The 13,938-nt window shown below is 40.9% G+C and overlaps 1 protein-coding gene across 7 annotated transcripts in view; it reads right to left on the bottom strand.

Moving 5' to 3' along the window:
* Nucleotides 1-13,938, bottom strand: part of TRERF1 (transcriptional regulating factor 1) — a 138,430-nt gene that overhangs the window by 67,661 nt on the left and 56,831 nt on the right. Inside the window, exon 1 of one of the 7 annotated variants that reach the window (XM_025184133.3) lies at nucleotides 151-1,861. The exons of the other annotated variants lie outside the window; for them this stretch is intronic. The gene's annotated coding sequence lies outside the window, so the exon portion shown is untranslated. Of the gene's footprint in view, nucleotides 1-150; nucleotides 1,862-13,938 lie in introns of those variants that run through there. 7 annotated transcript variants of the gene reach the window in all.

Below are 13,938 nucleotides of genomic sequence, written 5' to 3'. Positions count from 1 at the left end.
ATCACTGCTGCTATATGATCACTTAATAGCAGCTGAGGATGCAACCATAAGTATATATGTAAGTAGCAAATGGTAGATACACATCTTTATTAAAAGGGGCCAAGTAGAATATGTCTTCTGATCGCTTCCCCACTAACTTACCAACATTACCTTGGCTTTATCCATATGAAAGTTCAGTTAGTTGGCTCTCATCCATGTCCAAATGGCAAGGCACTGCTCACTAGTAAGTACTTTTGGAAAACATTGAAAGCCATTTTTTCATTCATCCTTTTTAAAAAAAGAATAATAAAATGTTGTCTTTTTTTAAGCAGCTTGTTTTCTAGATGCTTTTGAGATAACTGTGTCACAAGAGCTTCCTTCTTTTCAAGTTCACGCAGTTGTGTCAAACACACACGCAACCTGCAACTTTACAGTTTGTTGCTCAAGGAATGTTTGAGATAAGATCATAAATGTTCCTATAGCAACAGAATGTTATGCAGCAGTATCTGTAAAAAGCCACAGAGAATCTGTATCTTTACCTCTGAATGCCGGAAAAGGGAGGGTTATGGAGAACATTTCTGTTTACACACAAATATACCATACATTAGCTAGTACTCCGATGAAAGGCATGATCAGGGGATTTATGTTACTTTCTATAACTCATTTAACAATGAATGCTTGTGCCTTTATAGTGCACCTTACATATTCACTATGCTTAGGAGCTGATCTTATATATCAGTGAAAAAGCCATACTTCCAAGTGCTGTAGTAATGCTGATCTGACTTAACTGCATCTGCACATGAGATTAACAGAAGAATGCTTCTGTTAAATAAGCAACCATCATTTGGGGATGCAGAGTTCCTGCAGTGATGGAAAAACCCTTTCTCCTGCTGTAGCCTACACTATGATGTTATGGCACCATAACTACAACTCTGTAGCTATGCCATTAGAATCTCTGTAGCATAAATATGGTCTACGGTCCTTCCACCTATATCAGGAGGGTCACGCCACCTTCCTCCTTAGTGTGCCTATATGGGAACCCAGGTCCTCTTTCTAGGGTTGCCAGGTGTCCAGTTTTGAATCGGACAGTTCAGTATTTGAGCTTTCTGTTCGGGAATCAAATTGAGAAAATATAAATGTCCGGTATTTTCTAAACAAGGTGTAATGTAGATGGTGATGTAATGTCAAATGTGTCCGGTATTTCTGTTGAAACCATCTGGCAACCCTAACTCTCAATTCTAGATTCCAGCCTATGGACCCTGTAAGTATATAGGTATGGACCATTTTCCTCTGACCCCTTGATTCATCCTTGAACTGCTTCCTACCTTGGCCTCTCTCAAGGCCTTTTCCACAGCTCCTGCCTCATCTCACTCTTGTGCAGACTCTTTGCTCCTCTCTTGGCTCTGCAGAGCTCCTGGGTGCTTTTGTACAGAATGATGTCTCTCCCAGGGCTTTCATCCTAGAGACCCAGCTCCTATTGCTTCTTCTCAGCTTGTGCATGAGTCAGTCTCTCTTTCCCTCTGCTTTCCTTTATTCCAGTGTCTTGGGGCTCTTCTCTTTAAATAAGACAATCAGTGCCTCCACTGGGTCACATAACCGAATTATATGATATCCTTCCACATGAAAACAAGTGGGCTGACTGAGCTCCCAGGTTTCCATTTACCTTTTCTCCACCAGTGTGTGGTATACACACTGTGAATTAAGCTAAATTAGACATAGGTGAAGATAATTAGGAATAAGATCCTTGTATTCTGCAATAAACATGTCAACACTGGGAGTTAATCTGGAATAGCTATTACGCTTTAAATTCAACACATACCTTAATTTAAATTAACTTCCTGGTATGGACAAATCCATAGAATTAAGAACATTTTCTGCAAAAAGCAAGAGTTCCTTCTACAATACAAAAGACAATCTATATGATAGATTATTTCTTTGCAGGGTAAACTATTTTTTAACCTCGGCATCAAATACATTCAAATCAATATTGCACTTAGTGTTCTTCTTGGAGAATATCTCATAGATAATAGTGAGGAAAATTTGTCTTTCCGTGCCACGTTTCTGTACATACAAGTTCGTAGAACTGTTTCTTGTTGTAGTCTAAGAATTCATCCACTACACAAGTAATATTAGCACAACCTTCAAGGGACAGTGATGGTAAATTTACTTAAACTTTTCTCATGGCCAGTCTGATCAAAACTGGGTTTTGGACTAGATAGTCTGTTACATTTTATTGTTTCAATAAACTAAAATAAACTGTTATTAGTGGAAAAGTGTGGTAAATTTGTGTAAGTTACAGGAAAGCCAACTCCAGTGAAGCACATTAATTTTCACATCTCTTTCAAGACCACGCAAGAGCCACCCAATTCTGTGAAGAAACATCAGGGATCCAACACCTTATCAAACCAATTTTCTTCATTGGTTTGGTTTTTACTGGAGAAGAGTCTGAGCTAATTTCCCTGGACCTATGAGATACTTTGGAGCTCTTTTCTAAAGCATATTAAGAAATAAAAATTGGCAACAGCTAAATGTGTTATTAGAGATTATATCATGAGCTCAAACTGCGTAATAAATGTACATAGTGACCCTATAATATATTGCTCAATGTATTTTGATATTTTCATTAGACAAAACTACAAAATAATCCATTTTTTGTAATCATTTTACCAATCCTTCAAACCTCTGTATTTCAAAGTACAGTACTCCACTTCTGCAGACAGATAGCATATGTATATACATATACTAGGAATGTTAAAAAAACATTATTTTTTGTAAATGTGTAACTGCTGACATTTTCAGAGGTTACATGTTTACATGCAGGAGAACTAGGGTTGCCAGATGGCTGAACCAAAAATACTGAACACTCCATGATCAAAAAAACAAACACGGGGGAAAAAATTCTGTTGAGGGGGGAAAAAAAGGGGAAGACCAAAGTTACTGAGCAAAAATAAATAAGTTAAATAAATAAATAAAAGCATTAAAACAGCATGGCCCCTTTCAGTGACTGCAGTCAGAACAGGGATAGGAACACAGGAGTGGTTGAGCACTAAAACCCAGGGAAGTGCTTCCCCTTGATCTTTAGGCTTTTTGCTGGCGGCCATTTTGTTTTCTTGATCAAGCCAGAACACAGCTTCCCTGCAGAACCAGGTAAGGAGGGAGTACGGGGGCAGGGGGCTGGGTCCATTTGCCGAGTATGTGTGTCGTAGGGTTGCCAAGTGTCTGGTATTTTTGCCTCCTGGCAGGAGAAAAGAAAATAATCAGAAAATACTGGACATTTTAGGTGTCTGGTATTTTCTGATTTTTTTTTAAACCAGACAGGAGGTGAAAATACTGGACTGTCCGGATCAATACTGGACACCTGGCAACCTTAAGGGGGAAAGGTGGGAGCCAACGGCTTTTAATCTGGCTCCCCGTGAGCACCAGTTCCCATTTCCCCTCTCCCCGCTGCCTCTGCTACAGGGGCAACACTGCAGGGAGCAGGAGTCTCCGCAGGAGTTGGTATGCATGGGGAGCCAGCTTGAAAGCCACCTCCTCCCCCGCCCCATGCGGCTGCCTCTGTATCAGAGGCAGCAGCATGGGTGGAGTGGCAGGCAACTTCATGGGAGCTGGCTCCCGCCTGTCCCCACCATGCTGCTGTCTCTGTGGGAGGCAACGGGGGTGGGGAGTCAGCTTAAAAGTTGGCTCCCTACATGCACCGGCTCCTCCCTCCCTCCTCCCCTGCTGCCTCTAATACAGAGGCTGAGGTGGGAGGGAGGCCTTCATAGTTAACTGATGAGCCCAGGTTTATCAGTTAACAGAGTACAAGAGTACACGTTAACATCCCTAATATATACACATATTATTACGGGAATGTGACCGGAGCCTATTTTTTTAAAATGCATGAATAAAATATAAAATGTTAGAAGCAGGCTCCATCCACATCTATTCAAATCTTACCCCATCATCTTTGAAAGGGTAAGACTTGCAATAGTCGAAGGGGCTCAAGGGAAGAAGTAGGAGAGAAAGTGAATTCCTGTTCTAACCCATCTATTTGCCCAAACCAAAGACACTCAGGATCAGACCCATAATTCCTTAGTTACATTGCACATACATTGTGACTGATATTAATATTACACAAATAGCTTCTACCTATGCTACTAAAAGGCAGCTAATCAATTCATGTATTTAAAATGTTTATTATACAGTAAGTGACATAAGCATGAAGAATATTTAAAATCAAATGCACAGTTCTCCTTTTCCTGGCAAAGGAACTATTGTTCTTGACATTGCAGGCATCTTATACTGGTGTAGTTTAATATGAGACTTTATTCAGTTTTGCTCAAAATCAGATGAAAAAAATATTACTGAATTGAGTTGATTGTCTCTGAGTCAGACCTGAAGGAAAAGGTCTGGCTGACAAAAATAACTTTTAAATAAAGTGTTAGTGAATTCATATTCAAAGAACATAAAAGAAGGCAGGAAGCAGGGGAGGGAAGTGTCTCTCTCATATTATATTTAAATGACAAGTACAAGTAACTCGATTTTTCAGCATCTCTTTGATGGGAGCCATTGCATAATCTTGTATTATTGCATACAGAATAAAAACTTAATGTTTTTCTGAATTCACATGATTAAAATGAATAGAAACCAATGTAAACTTTGCCCATCAAATCAGAAATGTTAAATACAAAATACAGAGTGAGTGTTCCTCTAAGCATGCTTGCTTCTGCTCTGTGAATTGTGTACTCCTACCTTTAACAACATTCCCTAGCACTCCCCCCCCCCACACACACACACCAATGCAGCAGAAACACAATGCAGGCAAATATGTATGTCTACCCAAAGTCCAAGGTCATTTTGACAGGTGTCATAGCTAGAAGCAGAAAGAAAACACAATGAAACGAACAGAAAGACAAACGTGTGGACAGAAATAGGGGGCAGGGAGAACAAAAGTACAAGTTACTAAGATAGTCATAGATTTTACAAAAAGGGGGAGGTGAAATAAACCTGCCATTTCTGGAGATTCCTAGCAAATCAGTCTAAATCTATTTTAGTTTCAAACAAGTACAAAAGCTTTTCTGAACCCTACACACATCTTTCAGGCAATCTGTTTTGTGAAGTTTTGTGAGTGCAACAGGAAAATTACTTTACATTTTCATAGAGGGACAGGAAAATTGATTCTGTCTATTATAGGTGAAATTGTTTTTCAGGACCAAAGGGAAGATATTCCCCATGGACTAGGGATGTTAAAATGCATTTGTTAAGGTAAATATGTAACCGCTGAAATTGTCAGCAGTTACATGTTTACACGAAGGGGAGGTGGCTACCGCGGATCTGCTTGCCCCCTGAGCCCCTCTGCACAGCTGCCTCTGTATCAAAGTATAAAGACGTATTATGGATCAAGATACAAAGTCTTGGTCTATGCCATACAAATTGAAGGAGTTTTTATTAGTATAGCTTGTTACAGGAATAAACTACACCAGTATAAGAACCTATACACAAATATAATGGTGTTCATGTTGGGGGTTTGTGGTTGAGTATGCCCGCCCCGCCACAGGTCTATGGCTATCCCACAGAATGGTCGCCGCTTGATTGGTTGCTGGACCCACAGCCAACTCACTAGTCCATAACTCACTGGCCCCGGGCGGAACTTTCAGTCCATAAGTAGTCTGCTTCGCAGGGCTAATGGCCTACTGGCCAAAGTCAATCAATGTCCCCCCTGACCTCAAGATAGTAGGGCCTAATGGTCAGAGTCAGGGAGGGTCCCTTGCTTCAGGGCAATAGGGCCTAATAGCCAGAATCAATGAGTGTCCCTGGTCGCAGAGCAGTAGGGCCTAATAGCTAAAATCAATGAGTTAGGGGTCTGCCCCTGGTAGGGGGACCCGGGCCCACCCTGCTCCACTGGGTCCCGACCTAGGGCCCTATAAGCATAGGGGTTGCCAATTGCTCCCTCTCAGCAGGGACTCCGGCCAAAACAGGGTATGTGGGTGGGAGGGGCTCCTCCTGCATCCTCCCTGGGTCGCTTCCTACCGGTCCTGTTGGGGCGTCGTCCCACGTAGCTATTGGATCTCCCTGTTCCTCGGCTGTGGTTTCTCTGTGGGTCTCCGTAAGGGCTGAACAGTCGCTGCCTTCTGGCCCTTCAGCTCCCTCTGTCTAGACCACGGCTGTAACAGCGCTGGAGTGCTATCTACAGAACCTTCCCCTTTGCTGGCCAGCCCAGTATGAGCTGCTCCCTGGTCTTTTATACTGCCCCAGAACTTGGTCCATGCCCAGTCTGCTTGAAGGAGTGGGACTTCCTCCGCCCACAGGATTTTCACCCCTCTCATTCAAGTGTGGGATATGCCCACCCTGTCACAGGGTTGCATTACTTTAAGTATATAGGTTTCTAGATAGATAAAATGTTAACAGTACAAAACAAACAAAACAAAAAACAAACTACCACCTTGTGTGGGGGTCAGACCTAAAAGGAATTCAGACCTTCCTTTGAGTTGGACACAACATTTGGTATATTGGAAAGCTTGGCAACTGGCTCAGAGTTTGAAAAGGGAGTACTTTTGACTTTCTCCACAACTTTCTTCAAAGAAAATGAGTTTGACAGTCACATAAGACACTTAAGCATAGACTGATGGATTACTCTTAGGTGAAGAAGAAACAATGGGTGTCATTTTGGCCAAAACATATGGGCTGTTTATTTAATGTGAAAAGGACCTGCTTATACTCTATGAAACCCATGACTATTTTCAGGTATACCGGCTATAAATGAAGCAAAGATACTTTTGCAAAGAATAGTTTAAAGATGGAAGCAAGATCATCAAGGTCTTCTGTACACAGACAGCAAATTCAGAACTACGGGAGGTGCCTCCAACTGAAAAGTCAAGCAAGGATATCTTGGAGGCAGGAGAGAAATACAGACTCAGAAGACAGGATGTAAATGGCTTGAGTGGATAAACATTTCCTGCCTCTCTTCCTTGGCTTCTCAACCTTTTGACCCATACTCCGGCAATTTTTTTTCTTTTCTATTTCATATTTCTTTTTGCTTCTACACAAAATAATGGATAAAGGAAAAACAGTGGCTGTGTCTTTCAAATATCACTGGACAAAATCCACTAAAAAGGTTATTAAGTGAACCAAGCTGCCTTGAGACAAGAAGTAAAATATTGACATGGATTAGAAACTGGGTAAGAGACAGAAAGCCAAGCAAGAACAAATCATCAGCCTTTAACATGGCAACAGTTAAGAGTGAAGTATCCCAAGCTTCAGTACCAGGACTGGTTGTGAATATATTCCTAAGTGATCTGAAAAAAGGGAGCAATTTTTGAGATGGCTGAATTTGCAGGTAACACAAAATGATTTAAAGTTAGTCAAAATTAGTGGAGGAGGAATAAATTTGTGAAATCCTTCAAAAAAGCTAAGCCAATCTGTAGCATAATGGCACATGAAATTAGACAAATGACAAGTAATACATACTGAAACCGAAGGAAATAATTTTTGAACCAGTCATACATATTGCTGAGTAAACTGCTAAATGAAAACATATTGCATCTGTGTAGACTGCTAAATTAAAATTGCTGCTGTTAAAAGTGCAGTGATATTGCTTAAGGAGAAAAATGTGCATAAAATGTTAAGCAGTATAAGGAATGAGATACTGAAAATATTATAATGATGTTACATAAAATCATTGGCATGCCCTCAATTTGAATACCATGTTCAGTTCTGATCACTATCTCTAAAGGAATACAGCAAAAGAGGGCTCAAGGTGTTGCTGGACCTCTATTGATTCCATGACATGACAAAGCCAAGGTAGGCAAAGTAATATCTTTTACAGGACCAACTTCTGTTAGAAGATACAAGCTTTCGAGTCACCCAGAACAATTTTTCATGACAGAAGGGCTTAGCTACATCTTTTTCTGAATCTTCCTAAATTCATGGATAGTAGTACTGTCTGCCACAAGCTGAGTTAAAAAAGTGTTTCCTTTGATAATTTTTCAATATTACCATTCAACTTAATTGATTATCTCCTTGTTTTAAATTAAGAGAGTAGATAAATAGGAGTAACACCCTGCCTAAACTTCTCTATCCAAAGTCCTTCCGTACAAGGAACCAGAAAGATTCCGCTGTGTTTTCACCTTTCAATTTAACAAGAGTCATCATTGCTCCTGAAAGTTATTATTTCATTCAGGCTGTCTGCAGACTTGGCACTTTCACTGAATCCTTTTCATAGGAGATAACTGCAATGAATAGGGCTAGAAACTTAATTTGTTTTTAAATGGATGGTTAAGTGGACATAAGGGAAACACCAGTGTAGTGCACTGTCACAAACTGACTCATTGACATTGGCTGTAGTGGTGTTGTGTGACTAACATTTTCATATGCAGATGAAATGGGCTTTTCAAAAGCAAATTAATAATAATTATTATTACTGTGTATCAGCTCTACAGATCTATTCCTGAAGATAAGAAACTGTGTAATAAAGGAGAGCAAGAGAGATTCACAACTAGAAACTATCTTGCACTTACATCAGAACTAGGGTAAGATAGCAGCCCTGAAGCTCTTGATTTACAGGAGTCAACTCTCCTGCAATACAAACACTACCAATAAATTGCTATTTATACTGACTATGTAATTTGGAGATAGCCCAAGTTATTTAAACAAATCGATCCCATGGAAATAAAGTTCCTCTCAAGCAAATTATCACATTAATTATCCCTTTTAAAAGAAAATCCAAGAAGTTTACCATTTGTGCTTTTTTAAAATAAATCATATGCTCTTTCCCTTTCCAGGGTTCATTGCAGGATTATGGCCACTCCAGAGAATCTTTATGTGAAAAGCAAAGAGCCAGACACAACAATTATTGCAACTGTATGTTCCCATCATTAACTTATTATTTGTATTGCACTAGTGCCATGGGGTCTCCAATCAAGGATAAGCCCTCCTCCTACCCCCCCCCCCCCCAGGAACTACACAAAAATAAACTAAGAAAATAGCTCTTTGGAGCAGGGATTAAATCTAATTTAAAGGTTCTCCACCAGACACCCAATCAGACCACAACTGCAGCCTATGAGATCCTGAAGGCCATAAAGACTGTGTGTGTATTGTGTACATACACACTTATATACATACTCATACATATTATCTGTGTGGGTGTGGCCCACACAATGCAGAGAGCACCATATACACCCCACAATAGTAAAAAGGTTGAAAAACATTGATCTATTTAAGTAATTCACCAGTTACTGTAAAAATGTCCAAAACGGTCAGAATTCTTTATTCCATCTTCCTTTTTTTCTCTTCTCCTTAATTCACCTGCACACAACAACCCTACTAGATAAATTGGAAGAGAGTCTGCAAATGACACTAGGGCCATGTCTAGACTACATCCCTTTTTCGGTAAAGGGATGTAAATTAGGCACGTCGATATTGCAAATGAAGCCGGGATTTGAATTTCCCATGCTTTATTTGCAAAATGGCAGCTGTGGCTTTTGTTCAAAACAGGGCTTTTTCGGGGAACACCCCCCTGGCAGTTCAGATGGGGCATTTTCGACAGAAATGCCCCGTTTCTAAAGATCCTGTACTAAAGATCAGGAGTACAGGATCTTTAGAAATGGGGCATTTCTGTCAAAAATGCCCCGTCTAAACTGCTGGGTTTTTTTTCAAAAAAGCCCCGTTTCGAAAAAAAGCGGCAACCGCCATTATGCAAATGAAGTGCGAGAAATTCAAATCCCGGCTTAATTTGCAATATCGATGTGCCTAATTTACATCCCTTTACCGAAAAAAGGATGTAGTCGAGACGTAGCCTCTGGTATACAAAAAAGGTTAACTTGTCTTCACTTGACTAAGAGGCTCAGAGAAAAATTAAGTATCTGATTCGTGCTGATTGGACAAGTATTCCAAGAGATCTCAGAGGCATCTCTGAGCAGTTCTTCAGTAGCAAGAGGGCTATATAGGCAAAGGAAGCAACAAGGTCCATATAGGAAATGCTGCTGAGAGCAGCTGCTAAAGAAAAGCTTTTTTTTTTTTTTTAAACAGGTGACAGGACTCTGCCACTGATCCACTCTGTTAGGTAGTATCAGAACTCAACACAGAGATGTTGGAGCTCTGTTAATATCTCTTTGTTTATGCCATCTGGGCTAAAAGGGCAACAGAAGAAAGTCTAGGAAGCAGGGATTAAAAATGAGGTGATCCTGAAGAGAAACTTAAAACAGCCAACATGAGCAAGGAATACTTAGACTAAGGTTTATCAATGAAGTCAAACTCCAAAAAGGGTGTAAATTGGAACGCTAACTCAAAGGGTCTATGCCCTGACAAGGATTAGATAGGCATCTAAAAGAATGACTTGGTGTTAAAAACATCCTACCAATAAAACATTGAACATTTGGGGACCTTTTAAGGTTACAAAAAATGATGGGAAAAACCTACAGTCCTATGAAATGAAGTGACCAAATCAACTCTCCTCTCTTCAAACTAGATTAAAAAAATTAGCACATTTGTGGCAGCATTGGTAAAATCCTCACTGTTACCTATAGAAACATTGTGGTTTGAACTTTAAATGATCTATAAGTTTCAAAATGGAGTCTTTTGAGAAAGAGGATGACATAGTTAGGTAAGTAAAAAAAATTGCTGATCTACATTACACAGGTAGGTCAATGCAAGGGAGTTTATATCAAACTAGCAGCGGATGTCTCGTCATTTAATTTTGACTTCCACTGACTTGATAACACTACCTCCATGAGTTGTTCAGAGACACAGTCAATGTAGTTAGCTATTTTGGGATACCTCTGCATTGACCCATTCCGCATCTTTTGAACCAGCCCATTATTTCAAAATAACGGGCTCGCTATTCCGATGTCCCTGTAACCATGAGGGTTAAGGGACGTTTTGGAATAGCTGTTTATTTCAAAATTTCAAATTAGGTTTTTCAAAATTAGAGCAAAATAAGATAAGCAATTTGGACTACACAAACTGTGTATCTTATTTTGACTTATGGGTGCAGTGTAGATGCACCTTTACTGAACTTTGTAAGCTGTTCCATATTGACCTCTCTAGTCACCACTGGAAACTACACTGCCCATGGAGACATGAAACCGCCTCTCCCTTTTAAAGCCTCGTCATTTTTTAAATTTTATTTTCCTGGTTGCTCGGTTTGGCAAGCGCACCCAGCAGCTCTCTAGTATTGGGCGTAGCTGTCAAGTTTACATGAGCAGCTACATGCTGCAGATGTGTTCCTTCCTGGAGTACACAGGAGCATTGGATGAGCTCTTGGGCTTGTAGGCAGAAGGGGCTCTGGAGGCACAGTTCCAATTCAGCTTAAAAAAACATGGATGGACATCTACAAGCAGATTACTCGGGGGATGCAGAAGGGCTACAACAGGGGCCAGCTGTGTCACATGAAAGCCAAGGAGCTGTGGCAGGCATATCCAGAAGGCAAAAAGAGGCCAACAATCAATCTGGAGGAGAGTTACAGGTCAGTCACTTTTACAAAGAGCTGCAAGCCATCCTCACTGAAGACCCCTCTCTTGCCTCCTCTAGATACTTTCAAGGAGCCTAAGTCACAGGCTCTAAAAGGGACAATGAGGAGGAGGAGGAGGGGAACAAAAGAGGAGGAGTACTGGAGATAGCCTAGGTGACTGGGGGGATCCACTGGCACAGAAAACCAGGATATGTTTCTGACTCCACTGCAGCCAGCCAGTCCTGATAATCAAGTACAGGGAATCTTATACAGATGCTTATTCATTTAAGGGTGATTGTCTGACTTGTATGTCTCCCTCTGGCTGCTAGGCAACTATAACAGTGTGATGGCAAGATGGGTAGGGTAATATCTTTTACTGGACCAATTTCTTTTGGTGGGAGAGAGAAACTTTTGAGTATACACAGAACTCTTTTTCAGAGTAAGCTTGAACACTTCTCTCCCACCAACAGAATTATGTCCAATAAAAGATATTACCTTCCTCATCTTATCTCATTACTATCCTAGGACTGACAATGCTACAAACCTTGCATAGTGAAATGGTAGAAAGGAATCAATCCTTAACTTGTTTCTCTTCTAAAAGAATTCAAAGGCTAAACAGCATAATTCCTGCAAAAAATATAAATTGGCAAATGATAATTGGGACCAAACTCCTGCAAGTATTTATGGAAAGGGGGAAACAAAAGTTAGGGACAACAGAGAACTGGGTAAACACAAGGGCATCAGATCTTCATCCTTTATTCCACAGATGCTGGGCCCTGAAGATGGGGGAATTTACAAAATGTCACTTAATGGGAGCTTTCCCCCCCTCCTCTTTAACTAACACTGTGCGGCCCTTTGCCTTTTTGGTATGTCAGAGCAAGAGAATTCCATTTTCTGTCAGCGTAGAGTCCCTATCTCTGACGGGACATTCCATATTTTTATGAAAATATGCTTATGATATGAATATATCATAACTGAGGTATGCTTTATGTAGGATAGCTCATGTAATATGTCATTGGAAAGGTTGTAATTTACTGAATATGATTAACCCATTTGTATGCATGTATCATTTTTGGAGAAGAAGAAGTTAGGACTATTGGCCCCAGGTATTTGTAACTTCATATTTGCTGTTTTGGGTTGCACCCACTGCTGACACTTCATGGCCCATCAGCAAGAGACAATGAACTGTAAAAGAGTTTAACCTTCTTAAAGAATGCCTACAGGGACCCTAGAAGCATGTGACCATGTCGTCTGATTCTGGAATCCATCTTGAATTCCGTAATTTTCCATGAGAGAATTTTGGGAGAGTACTGAAGTATGAAACACAGGACTGCAGCCTTATGCAAATCCTATTTAAAGTTGGGGAGTGAGGCAATCCAGGTCATAAGTTCTCCCCAGCTACTCCACCCCAACACAGTTGCTAGATACAAGCAAGATTGAACTGGGGAAAGGAACTGGTACCAGGCTGGAAGTGCATCTGGTCAGAGTTCCACCATGCTGTGGGTGGCAGAATTGCTCCGGTAAGCCGCTGTACCGTGCCACAGGCCAAGAGGCTGCCTCAGCCAGCTAGGTTCCTGGCATGCCATGGGGGAGTGCTAGATGGCTGGGGTAGTACCATGCCATTGGTGGTGCTCTGACCAGTGGGGGTCCTCCCGGCTGGACTGCAGTGGGAGGGCGGGCTGCATTCCCACTAGTTAACCGGTTACTCCTTTACATCCCTACTTTTGACCTCTTAAATCCTATCTTTTTATACTTAATAAAACCACTTTTGTTTAGTAAGAAACCAATGTAAGTAATTACTACCTGTGGAGCCTATGCAGATCTCTCTTTACACTGAGAAAGAGGGTGAATTTTGTGAGCTTACACTATGTAGAGAACGAAACAGTGTAAGAGGGATTTATTCAGGGTACAGAGAAGTTGTGTGTTTGAGTGCTGGCAGGTCTCACACTATACTGCAGGGGATGTGGCTGTGGCCCTGTCCCTGTGCTGAGGTAGGCTGGAGAGCTGAGCTCAGCAAGACATGGTTACAGGGTGCCCAGGCTATAAGGGAAAGCAGGTTAAGTGGTATCTCAGCACATTAGGTGACAGTACCAAAAGAGTCCCTACCAATGTAGAATCATAGCACAGCCACCATTTTTCCAGGTCAGTGAATCTGGCATAGGACTCTGAACTCCCCCTTATGGGACCACTTTGTGGGTATCCACAGTATTTCCAGGCCAGACCAAAACCAAAATCCAGATGTACCACATGACAAGGCAACTCAATAGCACTGCAGAAATGTGCCAAAGTACCTAACGCAAAGACCACAAACCAACAAGTTAGAAGAGGAAGCTGCATACCAAATTTAGTGGTCCTAGCTTTTACTGTTTAGGAGTTCTTGAACAAACAGACTCACAGACAGATGCACATTTCAAAACTATACACGAAGACAATCATCTTAGAAGCCTAATTTCAAAACAAGTGGATATTCATAGGACACATATTGCTCTTAATTTTTGTATTTACAGTGAAACCTTTGTTATCTGACACTCTGT

This window comes from Pelodiscus sinensis, chromosome 3, assembly GCF_052426305.1.
Source record: "Pelodiscus sinensis isolate ZL-2025 chromosome 3, ASM5242630v1, whole genome shotgun sequence".
Taxonomy (NCBI): Eukaryota; Metazoa; Chordata; order Testudines; family Trionychidae; genus Pelodiscus; species Pelodiscus sinensis.
This window is presented reverse-complemented; position numbering and strand designations above follow the sequence as displayed.